The sequence below is a fragment of the Podarcis erhardii genome (assembly GCF_964252035.2).
Source record: "Podarcis erhardii genome assembly, chromosome: 3".
NCBI lineage: Eukaryota > Metazoa > Chordata > Lepidosauria > Squamata > Lacertidae > Podarcis > Podarcis erhardii.
This window is the reverse complement of record NC_138507.1, coordinates 95,881,072-95,893,776: the sequence shown is the minus strand read 5'-3', so window position 1 is coordinate 95,893,776 and position 12,705 is coordinate 95,881,072. Positions and strand designations below refer to the sequence as shown.

The following is a 12,705-nucleotide window of genomic DNA, read 5'->3' as shown; positions in this document are numbered from 1 at the left end:
AACAGGATGTCTTTGTGCACATCAACCTCAAGGTTGCATGCTGATCTGAGAATGTTATAGGCTAATTTTCCTTATTTGAAAGAGAAAAAAAGAATTATATAAATGCTTAACACCATGCATAATAACATGTGTTGGAAATTACATTCCAACATGACTCAAAGGTGGCAAGAACCATAGAAATGAAAACAGGGGAACCTGGTTGCATTAATCAATGTTAAAGTATTGCTCAGCTCCCTTAAACTGCACATTTGTCACTAAAATCTTTGCAGTCTATATAATATTAAGTATTATGTGGTGATACTATTGGAGAGGCCAACATCATAAAAATCTAATCTATGCTAACTACCAGCTACTCCTGCCTGTGTCACACCCGTCTGTGGCTATGGGGGCACATGAGAGAACCCAGCTCATGGTGGCACTGGAGTCAGGCTGCCATGTAGATATTTGGATTAGGGTTCTCTCTTTTTGTCCTTTCCCACTTTCTGTGAGTTGTGCCGAGGTGTTGGAGGACAGAGCTGTGCATGTGCCACATGGCCTGTCCTGAATATTCTAAGATACCTCAGGTGCAATTGAGGACACTGTCCTTTTTGCCTGATTTGAAATTAGGTGCAAATGCCAGTCCGCTCGGCTCCTGTATAAGAAAAGTGTGTTGCTGGCATCTTGTCCTGTGCCTCAGGCAGCAAATTGTCCTGGGCAGAATGGAAATAGGTGAGGAAGCCTAACAAGCTCAGCTTAACAAAGCTGTTGTGGGTCTCTCTTTGCTGAAAGCTGGATACAAATGTATAACAATGAGTACAAGAGAGTTAAGACAAGGGACTGGAAAAGTTAAAGTCTTATAATTGCTCTTTTTAACATTAACAGAAACCAGCATTTTATAAGGAATAGAGAGCTGAACACCCTGTTCTTCAAAATGTGCAACTTTATATAGTGGTGTTACTATTCTTGATGCCAGCCCCTCAGTGGAAAGTACGCAATTTTCTGTGACTGACAGGTAATTGGAAGAGTTTTGTTTTTAACTGATACTTAAGTACTTTAATATACAATATAATGAAATTTTCCTTCTCAACATAGGATATAATTATCAGAATTTGAAACTCCATGCATTTTGTTCCATTCAGCACCTATAAATATACAAGCCAAAAAGCAGCTTTGCTAATTGCATGCCAAGACTACTTACTGTTGCTCCTACCGTACTGCAAGCCCACCTGATCAAGTGCTGGATTTTTATGTGGATTCGCACTTGCTTTAACCCTAGCCACAGCTATTAGAGCTCACTGAATGGTTTTCAACAAGCCACCCACCCTTGCAGCATAACCTTCCTTACACGATTGTTTTAAACACAAAATGAGATGTGCTAGGGATATAAAAGCGTACGTCACAGTGCAAAGGGTACAGAAAGAAAACAGGTTGGTGGGAGGTATCCAATTGTGTGCCTCCACTGGGAGAGCCGAGTTCTGCTCAGGCAACAGGCTTTTCTCTTCCTCTCCTACCTCCTGCAGCCCCCACTCTCATTACATCTGCTTTGGAGAGTTGGGACATATTTGTGAGCAGGGGTGGAGACAAAGGCAGGAGAGGAAGAGGAAATCCACTTGTGCAACACTGGGTATCATTCAATGTTTTTAATGATAACATGTTTAAAGGCAGGTGCTGCAACTCTCCAACACTTTGACTTTAACCCCGAAGGTAAACTCTTCCATTGTCTCTTGAGACTGACAGAGGCCAACTACAGTTCAAAAGCACTTTTCAGTGGATCAAAGTCTGCTGTCATTGCATACTTACTAAAGGATAAGAAAACTAGTTCTTTCTTTCTTTCTTTCTTTCTTTCTTTCTTTCTTTCTTTCTTTCTTTTGGATTTGCTATCCCGTTTTATCATTACCCGAAGGAGTCTCAAAGCGGCTAACATTCTCCTTTCCCTTCCTCCCCCACAACAAAAACTCTGTGAGGTGAGTGAGGCTGAGAGACTTCAGAGAAGTGTGACTAGCCCAAGGTCACCCAGCAGCTGCATGTGGAGGAGTGGAGACACAAACCCGGTTCCCCAGATTACGAGTCCACCGCTCTTAACCACTACACCACACTTAACCACTGCCACCCCTTGTAGCACAAGTGCAGATTGAATGCTGCCTTATTGTTTGGTATTCGCTGTTTGGGAGCATCGCATGGGATCATGTGCTCCACTTCGCTCATGTGGACATTCCCCCTTCAGTTTTGGTCAGTGCTATGTCTGATGGCACCAAATCATTGTTAGCACCAGATCATTTTGTAACTGATGGTCACAAACAGGTTGGCAAACTATGACTTGACACAATGGTTACCAAAAAATATCAGTGCAGTTTGGACATAATGCTGTGTCAACATTTAAAAGGAAGGAGACAAATGTTTAAGTGAGAGAAGGGACTTGGAGAAGCACCTGGTACTTGGTGTGTTGTTCCTAATCACCAGACTATGTTCTGGTGATGGGACAGAATTGCATCTGCACTAGGCCTTTAAAAGTTTGCCTTTTTTTAAAAAAGGCAAGCTGTATGCAATATTTCATTGTTTGTGGAAAACTCTGAAGCCTCAATTTGAGAATGACTTTCTGTAGTGATTTAGCAAATTGCAGGCATTCTAATTGGCTTATTTTGAACACTGCCTTCTATTTGAGGCAACAATTATTGTAACCTTATTTCTTGCCGTTTTTCCTGTGTCACCTAAAACAGAGAAAGAACAACCACATGCAAAATTTATTGGTGTTCTTTGGATGAAAGGCAAGGAACTAAAAACTACTTTTACTGTACTTTATATTTATCGACTAATTAAAGCAACTACTTGGAACATCACAATTAAAAGAATTAACTTCCCAAGGGGCTGTTTCTAGCAAGTGGCCCCAGAAACAATTGGGGGCAACTTTCTAACCATGTTGAGGATTATAAATACAGTAGCAGGGTTTTTTCTCCATCTATAAGAAAAGTAGCTATGCAAACAGCCTGAGAAAGGCAGAGAATCTCCAACTGTTTCAGCAGGAAAGACTTTGTGACAATCTCTGCAAGACCAGAGTTAATACTGCTCATTAATAATAGGCTGCTGCACCAGTGGCACAAAGCTTTTCTGCTGTTTAAGGACTGCAATGTCTGATTGCTACCAGAACAAACAGTGTCAGTGGGCAGCTCACTGCAGTTGTTGCCACAAACACAGTAAACAGAACACACTTGCTTGGCCAGTGACTTTCATTGGTAGAGCAAAAGCTTCAGAATTTCCCGGGAAATCACAGTAAGCCAAAATGTACAGTCTTGTAGTTCTACCAGTGCATATTTTCACAATTCCTGGAGATAGTCCTTATGCATGTAAATGTTTTAGAGACTTAATATAAAGCCCATAAAAGAAAAAGGGCAATAAAGTTTGTATATAGTAAATCAAGGCACTCCTTTGAAAAAAAAAAGAGAGAAAAAACAAACCTTGCAATTAAATTTTTATTTCAAAATAATATTTATGATGTCATTAAAGGTAGATTTCTATGAAAATTAAGCCGTGTAATTTTTCTCAACAGCTGTTGGAACAGGTACATTCTGGTTAAGCAGAGCACTAGCATTCAGTGCCATACCCTTGATTTTACAGGGATTGCCATGAATTAATTTAATTCCATCTGTAAGCTAAAAATCAGATCAGAGGTCTAATGCTGCTGCAGGCTTCACATCTGTTTAATCATTTTGGGATACAACAGCTTGCCGAAGTTCAGGTTTTACATTTGCTTAAGAATTTCAGTAGGGCTCTCAAAACACAAAAGAACCGCAGAAACCTTGCCTATATTTAAACATGCACATCTTGCAGCTTTTGCTTTGGTACCTTTTGAACTTTTTTTTAAAAAAACCAAAAAACAATACCAGAAGTGGCCTTGATTAAATAAACAATTTCTTGCTTAATCTGTGTGAACATTAATTGCTAGCACTGTGACTGAAACACATTGTTTCCTGTTCAGGCTCATAAGAAAACTGATGTCACTTCCCCTTTAACACGAGTTTAATGTTGCAAATCCAGGTATACTTACCAAGATGTAAGTCCCAGTGAACTCTGTTGGAATGAGCTGCTTTTGATAGACCAAAAAACAGCAGCTTTGTTAACAGAAACCGAGAAGCGCACTACTTAGAAAAAAATGCCACACAGAATACGTTTGATACATAGGCATGGGCAAAATGCCGTTCTCATGGAGCACAAATACTGATTAGAGCATCTTTTAGGGGGGGGAAATCAGATCTCTTTATTTATGCAGATGCTTAGTGGTGAAAGCTTTATCTGTGGTTGACCTGTACATTCTATTTTTAACATTATATTTTTTATGGGGGAAGTCTATCTATTGATGTACGAACTCTTGTTTGATTAATATCATACACTCATTTATTTTAAATCACTGAATGCATTAAATCTGAATAAAATGATACATGAATAAAACAATTAGTTGTAGAAGAAAAATGTTCTCTTTTTAGATGATGCTTGTATGTGTCATAGCAGGCATATTAGAAAAGTGTTCCCTCCTGTGTTGAGAGAGAAAAGAGTGTCTGTTCTCATATGACAATTGAAATCTACACTTTTTGAAGTACTTAAAAATATTAAGTACTAAAAGTATTAATAATAAATTACCATTTTAAAATAAATTATTTCCAATTAACTAGGAGCATTTTTAGTCAGTCTCTTAAAAACCAGTTTATTCTTAATCTTACCTCACAGTCAGTCTCACTGAACTCAGTGAAACTTACTTCTGAGCAGATATGCACAGGATTGTACCATCATAGAGCAATCCTTTGGATGTCTACTCAGAAGTAAATCCCATTTTGCTCAGTGGTGCCATTCAGTATGCATAGGGCTGCAGCCTAAATTTTGGGCCTGGAATCACCAAGTATGAAACGTAAGTGGTTTAGAAATAAAACATGACATGGAAATGTATGTGTGTAGGACTCTCCAAATAGTTCCAATTAAATGATTTTGGATTAAACACAATGTAATATTCCTTACCCTGCATTTTTAGTAATATCTGCATGTAAAAGTGGAGCAGTCTGATCATTTCCTAAGAAGGCACTATTTCATACTGAGGGTTTTTTGTTTTTTGTTTTGCTAAAACTGAGGCCGTCTTCCCTTTTATAAGATTAACACATGTGAATTTAACAAGTTTGCTGCAGCAGGACACCCCACAACTATTATTTTCTTTTCCAGCACTCCTGGCAGCCCTAAATCCTTTAAGTCCTTTCCAAGAAGGATCTCTTTTTTGCTTGGGCAATTTTTACACTACGTGGCCTGATAACCCTGACCCCCTATCCTGGATCTCACTATCGCAGCAGAGTGAGTCTTTTCTACCTTAAATTCCCAAGGAGCACCGTGGATGGTAATTCACTTGAGTAATTGGCTCAAGAGATGAAAATCTTGTATCTGCCTCTCTTAGCCACTAATCTATCCAGCTGACTGGAAGCCTAATTGGCAGCTTGTTTAGTAATTTGGCTCCTAAAGTGTTGTATTGATGTTGGATAAACAGCCAATGGAAAACAGGGAGATACATGCTGCTTCGCTTTATAACCCAGTGCACCTTTCCCCCTGTTCTCTGAAGGCATTTAATATTCAGAGTATTCCTTTCACTTCTCTACTTCTCTATTTGTGGCTGCTAAACCAGCCTGCAAAATGTAAAGGTCTGAAACCGCTTGATGCAGGAAAAATGTGCTGTAACAGTGCTGCTCTCGAAACCACAAGCCGTCATGATCCATGATTTTTTCCTAACGGTTCCCCTAGAGCAAATAAATCAGTGAGAAGAATTCTTTTAAAAAAAAAAAAAAAAGCTAATGTTTATATAGATACAAAAATCACTACCAGTAACCAAACCAAACCAAAGTAATCCAGTTAACTATGCTGAACTTGCACAGTATTGAGGAATAATGCAGCTCAATGCTTTTGAGTTGACACAAATGGTATACAAAGACGCTCACATGCCTGCTGGGATGGTTTCCACAGGTGCGAAGCCTTTTGCTCAGTGGAACTTCAGTGAGGGAGAGTAAGGCCCATGAGGCTTGAAGTGGGCAACATGCAATCACACCAACGCTGCTATATGCACTGTATGCTCTGCTTCGCCATCTGCACTCCTAGAAAGTGAATGCTGAGACCTTTTGTTTGAATGCTAATCTGTATGTTTCAATGCAAAGTCAATGGTAAGACCTAAATAGCACCTTTAAGCACAAGCAAGGGTTTGCACCCTGTTCCCCTCAGGGTATGGCCACAATTCAAGTGGCAGAGCACATACTTCGTAAGCAGACACCCCCCCCCCCCCGGCAAAGATCAGGTAGTAAAGCTGGAAACAACCTCTGCCTGAGATATTCGAGACGCAGTCAACATTGGGCCAGATAAAACAATGGCCTGACTTGCTATAAGGCACCTTCATGCATTCACTCCCTTTATCTTCTGCTAGCATCTTCTCAATCCTCTCTAAAGAGCATTTTTGACTTCCTCCCATGAGCAGCTTTTAAGACGAGTGGGGGGGAAGAGTGGGGTTTACAAGGCTGGTGCTGCGTATTCATGATACAGCACTGTGTACTGGGGCTTATCGTAGAATTGTGGAATTGGAAAGGACCGCAAGGATCATCTAGTCCAACTCCCTGCAATGCAGGAATCTCTTTGCCCAACATGAGGCTTGAACCCACAACCCTGAGATTAAGAGTCTCATGCTTTAGCTACTGAGCTCTTGATTATTTATTTATAACCCACCTTTCCCCCTGACAAGACTAGAGGCGGCTTACAGATAAAAACAGCAGCTAAGCCTGTTCAGGATACCATATACATAGTACATAGGAGGAGCCTCCTGGATAAAGCAAAGGCCCATCTAGTCCAACAGCCTGTTCTCACAGCGGCTGACTAGATGCCCATGGGAAACTTCCAAGCAGAAACTAAGCACAATAGTCCTTTCCCCATGTGTGATTACCAGCAGTTGATTTTGGGAAGCACATTGCCTCTGACAGTGAAGGTATTATAATTATAATTTATTAAATGTGTATACATCTGCCGATCTCGGGGCGGTTCACAACATAAAATTACAATACTACTAGCCTCCACAAATTCGTCTAATCCTCTGTTAAAACCTCCAAGTTGGTGGTCCATAGTTTAACTATGGGCTGTGTGAAAAAGTACTGGTTATAGGCATTTTTGCTGGTTGTTCTCTTTGATAGAATCTTTAATTGGACCAGTCATACAATGCCAGCAGAACCATTTGGTGTTAACAGGGACAATATGCAAGCTTGTTATACAGTAGAAAAACTGGAAGCAATCTCTTATGCTCAGTGCATTGGAAATTTACCCCAGCTTATCTAGCTAACCCAAATCTGTCCTTTTTCTATAAACAGATCAGAAGGTTGACCTTCACCACAAGCCAGGCCTGGGTAACCTCTGTTGGAATAGTATAATCACAGTAGTTTCAAATCATCATTTTGGCACTGCTCATATTCAAGTCTGATTTTTAATCACTGCTGCATTAGACGTCAGCAAAATAGTTTTGCTGGCAATTTTTAAGCGGAATGAAAACATTTAGCCTTTTGATTACCTTGTTAAACAGAGTCATGATGACCTTATAGCAGTACTTGATATTACATACCATAATAGAGAATCTGTCAGATTTTTCATTAAAACACATTCTTATAAAAAAATAGAGTTGATAACTCAAGTCATTCCAAAGTGCATCAGCCTGAAACACAACATGTAGCCAACTAACCCAGACAAAATATTGAAGCATTTATTTTTCATCAAAGATTATCTACTACCTTGAGCTACCGTTATATGCTAGCATTTGCTGCATTTTACATGTGAAATGTTTAAAGCAAGCCTCTGCTGTTTTTGCTTGTTCTAATTTCACTTTGTACATGCGCATGTGTGAACATCACCATGAAAACTGGTGGAGTTTCATTACAAGAACTTGCTACCTGGAATGCATGCAATGTGTGAAGTGGCTTAAAGTTATACAGCAATTTAAAAAGGCAGCTCCAAAAGCAAAAGGCCAAGAAAAGCTTTCCTGTACTTTTAGTGCCAGAGCATTCTCTTCTATGTAAACCTCACATTTTTGTATGTGGGGTAGGAAGAGGAGGAGATATTGCCCAAAGTTTCCACAAGTTAACAATCGAACTGTGGGGGACAGTACAGAGAAGAAAGTACAGAAAGCCAGGGGTGTGGAGAAGGGAGAAGATGATGGATGTGTGATGAGAAAGTGCTAAACCTTTGGTGTTCTGCTGAGACATAGAGGGGAAACAAACCAGGAGAAAGACACAACTGGTTTCAGTTCCAGGGAAGCACAGAAGACAGACAGTTACAGAAATCCGACTTCAATGGAGAACCTTCGGGGTGACTCTGTGATCTCAGAGACACGGGATTACCTGAGGGTACTGCAGTTAAGTTTTGTTCTCCAACATATCTGTAGCCTCTTTGATAGTATGTGTTTATATAGTACGTAAAACCAGTTAAGTGCAGTAGGAGTGGAGTGTCCCTTGCCCATTGTATTGCTACCACTGTATTTGCTCAGGGGGCAAAAATGACTCTACTGGATGCTGAAATTGGAAATGCTAGAGCCCTACTTTCCTAGTCACGTTCCAAGGGATCAGGAATAAACAATGAAAGCACTTGTTTTGTGAGTGTGTGCCCAGGTGCATGCATATCCACACAAACTCAAGGGCACTCTGTTTTTGCCATAAAGCCTCTTAAGGACTCATATGAAATAGTATTACAGTTCAGGTGTTTAGCAAGCCGACAAAGGCATTCAGAATGACATGCTCCCATGTCAGATATTATATTGCTTCACTAGTCATCAATTCCTTCAGGTATTTATTTCCTGAAATAAATTCATGGCTGCCCTAAGAGGAACAACATATTCCAACCATTCTTTGTCATTTTTAAAAGGCTGTAGGTAAACTGTAGGCAATATATGAGGAGAAGCATCTTTTGTTTCAGGTGGTACACCCTTCCTGGTTTCCTGCTGCAATGTTAAAAAAGGAGCTTTAGCATAGACTATAAAGTCAAACGTTTCCTCTTTCGAGAAAAAAAAATACAGATTAGGACCCTATTACTTCAGCTGTTGACTGGAATTATCTGATAGAATTCACCTTATTTTCTTCACCGCTTTAGTTCACCTTTACAGATGACATTTTTCAAACTATAAAATGCTCTCCACTGCTAAAAGTTTCTTGCTTCAACAGTTTTTCATTGCTGTAAGAGTAAATCTACATCCTTTGTTACTAATACACACGGCACTATTGGTATGTGACTTTGTCTCAAGGCTGAGAACAGGCTATAAATTTAGAAATCAATAGCTAACTCTATCAATATTCATTTTACTTTTTCAATACAAAATACAAAGGTGAAAGAGCAGTAAATAAGCCAGAGCGCTGAAATAAATTGGGTGTTCTTGTCACAATTAATAAATGTTTAACCAATAACACTTCTAGCTACAGTAGTCTACAGCCTTGTAACATATCTAGAAGTACGTAGCGGCACAGGTGCTGAACAGGATTCACAAATACACAAACACCTCATTCCAACTGTTTGTTAGCTCCACCATGCTATCTATCCTCCATACATGCATAAATAAGGCTGTTCAACATACTGCATACAAAGATAGGGAAAACCATTTGTCACCGACTGACATTTATGAATGTGGCAATGGAAATCTTTTCTTCATGCACTTGCTAGGCTCGCAAGTCTATTACTGGGAGGCTGGCCTTTTTGCCAGATCTGAGCCTCTGGGGTAAGGTTGGAAAAATATCCAAATAATTGAATAAATAAGGCAGAAGAATTGAATTATACTTAAACACCACTGTGAAGAATATAATTCATCCAGTTACACACAAGCTAAGGCATTTTAAGTCAAGGGGAGCAACTAACTAGTTGCAGGTTTGCATAGGTACCTTACTTTCACAGTTTATTTCGTGGATCTTTTAAACTCTTAGTGGAATGCAACATTCCAGCAGAGCTTTGTAAATTAACTCAATACAAACAATTTGATTATCTTATTTGATTTCATACTTCTTTTGAAACAAAAACGGGTCCAGTCTTACTGGGCAGTGCTCAGTTCCCAGGGTATTTAAGTGTAAGGTTTAATCTTAATCTTCTATGTCCTGTAGTAGACAGGGGTCTTACAGCCATGTGTATTACTTCAGCTGTGAAGCACACAATTAACATTTCTCTTCTCCCCTTGCTACTGCCATTCCATGATTTACAGCTACTTCTACATTCCTGATACGTGACAGCAAAGACAAAAGCAAGTTTGACAACTCTGATTAAAAAAGAAAGAAAGAAATGCACCATTTTGCATTTTAAACTCACTTAGATCACCACACCATCATAACTGCAGGAATAAAATGGAGTAAACGTTCACTGCCCTGGTATTAAACACATTTAAGAAAACAAGCACTATTTTGTTGTAGAAAAGCCTAACTAGACTATTGAGTGTTATTCGAAATAAGGAAGCAGTGACCGGCATCAGCCCTGGTGGGCCCAGTGCACCCATGTGCTGATGAAAGGCCTGTTTGCCGCTGTCTCCATAGTCAAGTGCTCTCTGGGTGGTCATTTGGGGGTCCTTGAGGTGTGCAGCCCTGAACTTGGGCCCCAAAGACTGTACCAGCTCTCAATCCTCAAACATCCTCAAAGCAAACGTAGAGGGAAGTTTCCCTAAGCAGATGAAGAGTGTGTTTCCCCCCTTATCAATTCAGTCCTCTATTATCATAAACATCAATTATATTTTTTACCTGCCCTTCACCATGAGGGTGAAAAGGAGAGTTATGGCCATTTAAAAATACAATATTAAAAAGTTAAATTACAGTTAAGTGAATTGGGTGGGTCCTAAACTCTGTATCTTAGGTGTCAAAGAAGTGTGTCTTCGGTGTATGACAAAAGCTACACAAGGTACCAGATACACTGCTGTTGGGAGGGAATTCCACATAGAGGGGTGATTGTTTCCAGGCTGACCTGAGCCACAACACCTCATTTTCTAGAAACTGGAGCACTTAACAAAATCAGGCCCATAGATCCTGGCACTTTTGACAGCCTTGTCGCTTCGAGAATGGTTCCATGGTGCTGTTGCTTTAGCAGTTGCCTTCTACCAGCGCAAAGGCAACATATAAAAGCACCTGTACTGTGACCCTCAGGACAGCAGGGCCCTTGCCTTTACCCCACCCTGGATGTGGCCATTTGCAGGCCTTTAGGCCCACCCAGGCCACAGAGTTTGGTACAAGCATCTCCTACTTCTGCCACCTTTCACAGGATGGATTTTTTTGGCAGGAGGCAAAGCCGGATGGCTATCGCGTGCGCTGCAAGGGGAGTATGCTGAGGTAGCTGCAGTAGTGCTAGCCCACTGTTTCTGCCTCCATATTACAGGGAAATGGGGGGGGGGTGAGAAGCAAGGCTTGCTGGAGTTCATGGCTGAGCTGAGATTTGAATGGGGGGCATCCAGGGCTCACCGTTTATCCTCTTAACTGCTTTGCTAATCCCTAATGTGTGGAGCCTCCGCTGTAGTTATTGAGAGGCACTTTTCTCTGTTTTTATTCCATAAGTTGGCCCTTATAGAGCAGTAGCGCTGTAAGAATCTTGAAATCCCTTCTCAGCCTTTCTTTTCTTTTCTTTTCTTTTTTTTCTAATAAAACCACATCCAGTCACTTAAACATTGTAAAATTATGGCTTGCGGGGTGGGGTGGGGATCAAATTGTTTTTGTAGAAAACAGAGGGCTTTTTACACTACTGCCACCACCAGAAAGTTAAGCAAGTGTGCCAGATTTCAGTAACAGAATAAAATACTGAATAGGTTGGAAGCCTGGGATGAAAAGGTACACTAAAGTTAATTTTATGATGCTTTATACGTACATATACTTTACAAAATGACTTCCTTCTGTCACTTGCAAGTTGTGAAGATAAAATTACCTTGTAGAAATAATTATATTATCCTCTCCTCAGCCATTAAGCATTTTCCTACTCACTACACATATGTTCAGAGTCTTAGGACTTGACCTAGACACACTCTTTTTCCATATTACTGCCACTAAGGTGCTTTAGCAATATTTTTCAGACTCTTCTCTTGGTCTGTCACTGATGTCTGAAACACCATGAAAATCAAAAGCCGTTCCATTGAAATGCCAAAGTTAGATAACTTTACGGAAGAGCTCCACAGGCCAGTTCAGAATGCAATAACTACGTTTGTGTGTGCACACTTTATATATGCCAGCAAAATGGATTGGAGCAGGCTTTACCTTCTAGGAACATAAGACTTCTTCTGACCATGAAAGGCATTTGGGCAATTCCTTGATCCCCATTCAATCCCAGAGCCATCTCCCACATTGTTTCAGGGGGTCCTACAACCCGCCCAAATAGTGTGGGAAGTGGCACTGGGGCTGCAGAGGTAGAGGGTAACTGGCAAGCATTGCTTCCTCCTGCTACTGGGCGCATCACCTGAGTGGATCCATGCTCAAAGGGTGCTTCCATTAGCAGGAGGCAACCCATAAATTATATTTCCTTGCTGACAAGTGTGCAGTACGGCGACATTCAAGCACATACAGAAAAAGACAATTAACACAAGTTGATTTTATCACTTCTCATGTACACTGTAGATACAGGGTGCCTTCTGAAATAGTCTCATAATTGTTTTAGGAAAATGTAGCCTCTTTTGTATACAACATGCGGATTTTAAATAGTGTGCTCAGTACTGATATTAAACACTTAGCAAACAATACA

The 12,705-nt window shown here is 40.3% G+C and overlaps 1 protein-coding gene and 1 long non-coding RNA gene across 4 annotated transcripts in view; one reads left to right on the top strand and one right to left on the bottom strand.

Annotated features, from left to right (window-relative positions):
• GPATCH2 (G-patch domain containing 2) overlaps positions 1-12,705 on the bottom strand; it is a 98,862-nt gene that overhangs the window by 1,524 nt on the left and 84,633 nt on the right. The window lies entirely within an intron of this gene.
• Positions 1-12,705, top strand: part of LOC309339649 — a 67,929-nt gene that overhangs the window by 38,235 nt on the left and 16,989 nt on the right. Inside the window, exon 2 of the long non-coding RNA XR_014155497.1 lies at positions 862-991. This is a non-coding gene — a long non-coding RNA (uncharacterized lncRNA). The remainder of the gene's footprint in view (positions 1-861; positions 992-12,705) is intronic.